Raw genomic sequence first — 5,430 nt, forward strand, 5'->3', positions numbered from 1 at the left:
TACAATTTTTGATTGGAGAATTTAATACATTTATATTCAATGTAATTATTAATAGGCAAAGACTTAACTATTGCCATTTCATTAATTGCTTTCTGGTTCTTCTTCCCATCTTGCTGTCTTCCTTTGGGATTAGATGATTTTCTGTACTGGTATGCTTTGATTCCTTACTCTTTATCTCTTGTGTACCTATTGTAGGTTTTTGCTTTGTGGCTACCATGAAGCTTACATAAAACCACTTATGGTTACGACAGGCTATTTTAAGCTGATAACAACTTAACTTAGACTGCATTTTAAAAACTCTGCACTTGCTTTTTCCCACCCACATTGCATTTTAGTCACAATTTATACCATTTTGTATTGTGTATCCCTTAACAAGTTATTTTACCTATTATTATTTGTAAATAGTTTGTCTTTTAACCTTCATACTATGAATATTTGTGATTTATACATCACCATTACCATATTCGACTATCCTGAATTTGACTATATATTTATGTTTATCAGTTTTATGCTTTCATATGTTTTCATGTTGCTAGTTAGCACTTTATATTTCAATGTGAAGAACTCCCATTAGCATTTATTATAAAGTAGATCTAGTGGTGATAAACTCCTTCAGCTTTCGTTTGTCTAGAAAAGTCCTTGTCTCGCCTTCATTTCTGAAGGACAGATTTGCCAGGTTCAGTATTCTTGGTTGCCAATTTTTTTTTCTGTACTTTGAATATATCATCTCATTCTCTTCTGGCCTGAAATATAAAATACTTCACAAATTTGCATGTCATTCTTGTGCAGGGGCCATGCTAATCTTCTCTGTATCATTTCAATTTTAGTATATGTGCTGCCAAAGTAAGCACTAGCACTTTTTGTAATTGTGTCACGTGATAACATATTAGCTTGCTTTTCATTTATCTGAAAATACCTATTTTATCTTCATTTTTGTAAGTAATTTTTATTTGATACAGAATTTTAGGTTGAAAACTTTTTTCTTTTTTTCTTTTAGCATTTTAATTATGTCTTTTGGCCTCAATTGTTTCTAATGAGAAATCAGCTTTATCTGGGTGCTTTTTATATTTTCTGTTTATTTGTGTATTTTAGGAATTTAACTTTGATGTGTTACATGTTATTTTCTTTGTATTTATCTTGTTTGAGGTGTGTTTTGTTTTTTGGATCTATGGGCTTCTTCTTTTTGATCAAATTTGGAAAATATTTGACCAATGTTTTTTCAAATATTTTCTCTGCTGTGTAGTTCTTTTGCCCCTCTTTTTCTGGAACTCCAGTGGCTATTTTCTCAGCCACTTGATACTGTCCGACAGGTTGTTGAAGCTCTGTTAATTGTTTTTCAACCTTTTCTCCTTCCATGCTTCTGCTTGGATAATTTCTGTTGATCTATATTCCAGTGCACTGATCCTGTCTTCTTCTTTATTCAATCTACCATGATATTTTCTAATTTTTTTTTTTACATTTCAAATACTGTATTTTTCAGTTTCTAAAATTTCCTTTTAGTTCTTTTTATAGTATTCATATTTCTTCTCAAATTCCTCATCTCTTCACACATTAAAAATGAATACATCTTTTCCTATAGATTTGTTATTATATTTATCATAGTTATTTTTAAATTCTTGACTTAGTTCATTTGGACTGCTATCAGAAAAATACCTTGAATTAGGTGGTTTGTGGACAACAGAAATTTATTTTTCATAGTTATGGAGGCTGGGAAATCCAAGATCAAGGCATCAGCAGTTTTAATGTTTGGTGAGGGACCCGCTTTCTCGTGAGTGTGTGTGTGTGTGTAACAGAGTCTCACCTGGTCGCCAGGCTGGAGTGCAGCAGCACAATCTCAGCTCACTGCAACCTCCACCTCCCGAGTTCAAGCAATTCTCCTGCCTCAGCCTCCCAAGTAGCTGGGACTACAGGCACGCACCACCACGTCCAGCTAATTTTTAGTAGAGTTGGGGTTTCACCATGTTAGCCAGGATGGTTTTGATCTCTTGACCTCGTGATCCGCCCATCTCGGCCTCTCAAAGTGCTGGGATTACAAGTGTGAACCACCATGCCCAGCCAGGACCTGCTTTCTCATAGACAGTGCCTTCTTGCTATGTTCTCACATGGTGGAGGGGGTAACTAGCTCTCTGGAGTGTCTTTTATAAGGGCACTAATCCTATTTATGAGGCCTCTGCCATCATGGTCTAATCTGCTCCCAAAGGCCCATCTCCTAATATTATCACATCAGTAATTAGGTGTTAACATGAATTCTGGGAGAACAAAAACATTCAGACCACAGTAGTTCCCTTCTGCCAATTTCAGTATCACGGGTTTGTCACTTTGTTTTTATCAGCTGATTTTTTTTCTTCACTGGGCTACATTTTTCTGTCTTTTCATATGTCTAGAAATTAAAATATCTTATTATACATAGATAATTTTGTATTCTGTTATCTTTCTTTGAAGAATATTGAGTTTTGCTCTGGTAGGCAGGGAAATGACCATCAAATCCCCTTGGTCTTTTATGGAGTTGGTTTTAAGCTTTGTTAGGGAAAGTCTATTTTGATTTTCCCCTTAGTCCTACGGTGAATACCTTAATCTTGGAATACGGTATTTAATTCTAGGGTGTGGCCCTTCTGGGATTTCAGTGCAAAGCTTGAGGTACTTATTAAGGCTCTCTCATTTGTTGGTATTTACACTTTAAACTCTGCCTCCATTGTGGGCAGCTACTGAATCCTCTGCTCAGTTGTGTATTTTGGGTTTTTTTGTTTTTCTTCAGGATTCCAGCTACTGTTTCCTGCATAGGCGTCTTGCGGTCTCATCCCACACATTCAGGGTTTACATGTCAGCCAAGGATTTGAGTAGAATCTATATGCAGATTTGGGGGCTCCTCTCTGTGGCTTTGTTCTTTCTGGGATTTCCCCCGCTTCAACATCTAACTGCTCTGGAAGACCCGATATGCATCATCCGACTCCCCAATATTACTGCAGCCTTTTGCTTCAGCTCTATCTGAAATGCCCCACCACACCACAGAGACTAGTGACTGCCCTCAGATGAAAGTTGAATAAACTAGATCTCACTCAGCGTGGTTCTCATCTTTCGAGGGGACAAATCCCCTCTAGTTTCTGCCTGATTTGGATAATTTCCCAGTAATTTCAAACCATTTTTTTCTATTTTGTGCAGAGTCGACAAATGTTATTGGTAGGAGAGTTAGTGCAATACAAGCTACTCTGCCGTTACCCTAAGTTGGAAATCTCCTGGTTTCTCATTTTTAAAATGAGGATAATATCTACTTCACAGTTTTTTCCCTCTGTCTGAGAATTAAATAGGAATATATATGTGAAATGCCTGGCATGGATAGATATTCAGGAAATGTTAGTTTCCTTTCCTGTATGTTGAATTGGCATCTGCTTCCTTTTTGCTTCCCTTCACTAGTCCTTGCTTTTTTCTCTGTGTCCACCCGACACAGGTCTAACTTCTTTCCCATCTGACAGTCCATCAGGGATTTGATGACAGAGATCATATCCTGTGCCTCTACATCTCCTTTATCTTCAGGTTAAAAATCCCAGTTCTTTCTGCCATTTCTCAGGCCACAGGTTTTCTCTAGGGAACTTGGAGTCCTTATAATGATTCTGTTTTTTCATGGAGGAATATCCTAAACTCAAAGTCCTGGTTCTGCCATTTATAAACTCTATAATTTGAGCAAGTCATCTTTTGAGTTTCAATATCCCCATCTGAAAAATGCCATTATAATTCCTATCCCGTCTGTATCTTGAAAACTCAGGCACCTCAAACTTTAGCCAATGGTGGTGAGAGGGTCTGAGGAGACGTCTCCACCTCCTAGGTTCCTGCTGGCACTGACGGAGGGCCTGGGACCCTCCATCTGATTACCTTGGTGAGGAAAAAGAGGAACAGGGGCTATTATAATTCAGTCTCTCTCCACAAGTGAGGCCTGTGGCTAATTTTCTCTTGAATTACCAAGGGCAATCATGTTTTCCTGTTTTAGGTTTCACTTTTTCCTCCAAAAATCATTCAGCCTAGACTCATATGTTAAATCCATATTCTTTCTATTATCACAGCTTTGACCCTATTCTTTGCAAAACAATGCTGCTCATATTATGTTATAGATGCATTTTCCTATCCATCCTAAGTGTCTCTGTCTGAAACACTATAATCAAATAATATATCCTCTCAAAGTTTCTCTTTGATTCCCAGATTTATTTAGGGGGAAAGGAGAGTGGTAGTGATTTGTTTATTCTCCAAATGAGAGAAAGCACTAGCAAAGATATAAGAATTCCTTTATGAAGTCCTTACACAAGTAAGTAAGGTGATCATAAAATGTATTATCCAAAGCAGTATACTTTTGAAAGTGAAAGGGGGCACTATTAGTAATTACGCTATGACTGACTGCCTCAGAAAAATTGCAATGTGTGTGGCATTGTGCAATTGGGTACCTCAGAGCCTGATTTCTTGTAAAGGTTCCTGATTCTTGAGGAAAAAAATGTTTGGCAACCAAATCACCAGATACACAGATGAACAGCTCTTTTTTTCTGTTCATCTATAGCATCTTTCCTTCTCAGGAACTTTATTGTTAGGGAACTCACTCCACTAGTGCAAAGGACTTAGGATCACCTGTGCAGAGCCATCAGTGAAAAGGACTGATCTGGTCACTTTTGTCTGAAGCACATTCTCAGCTATGAGGCAAAAACTTCAGCTCACATCACCTTTCTGCAAGTCAAGGACTCACTGCCCCTCATTGAGTTGCGTCCTGCTTGGCTAATATCTGTTTACTCACACAGCTCCTGCAAAAGGTCACTGCTTTCCCCCAGAGGTGCTGGTTTGCATGTAATGGAGCTGCAAAGTGACCCTCCTCTCCAGTTCAATTCAGCCCCAGTCCCAGACCATGCCTAAGTTCGAAACAATATTCAAGAAATATACATGTTATACTCATCTTCTTATTTTCTGAACAAGCTGCTTTTTCCTGCCCTGCACTTTCCCACACTGCTACTGTTGTGTCTAGAGTGCCTTCCTCCTTTCTAATCCTTGCTATCTGGTAAGATTGTACTCATTCATCAAGTCCCAACTCAAATATTGTGTGCTCCGTGAGGCTTTTCCTGATGCTCCCTCACCTCTGTTAATCTACTCCAGGTGTCACAGTCAATTAGGATTTGCTTCTGCTAATTTAATTTTTAAAAAGCATGTCCATGGCTTAGAAAAGATACTACTTGTCTTTCACATGGAAGAAGTCAGAAGGTCAGTAGTCCAAGGCTGTTATGGTAGCCCTTTGGTACCATCAAAGATTCAGGCTCTTACCTTTCTGCTTTGCAATCCTCAAAGTCACCTCATGGTTCAAGGTAGCTGCTGAATCTACAACTGTATGTTCATCTGACAGCTGGAGAAGAAATGTTAATAACAGGAGGATAAAAAGTTTTCTTAGCTATTAAGGTCCTTTTT

General features: G+C 38.2%; 1 non-coding gene across 1 annotated transcript; it reads right to left on the reverse strand.

Annotated features, from left to right (window-relative positions):
- Window positions 1-744: 744 nt before the first annotated feature.
- LOC111529601 lies at window positions 745-851 on the reverse strand. The gene has a single exon (XR_002727471.1). It is a non-coding gene; the product is annotated as a U6 spliceosomal RNA (small nuclear RNA).
- Window positions 852-5,430: the final 4,579 nt, after the last annotated feature.

Source organism: Piliocolobus tephrosceles, chromosome 1 (assembly GCF_002776525.5).
Source record: "Piliocolobus tephrosceles isolate RC106 chromosome 1, ASM277652v3, whole genome shotgun sequence".
NCBI classification, from domain to species: Eukaryota; Metazoa; Chordata; class Mammalia; order Primates; family Cercopithecidae; genus Piliocolobus; species Piliocolobus tephrosceles.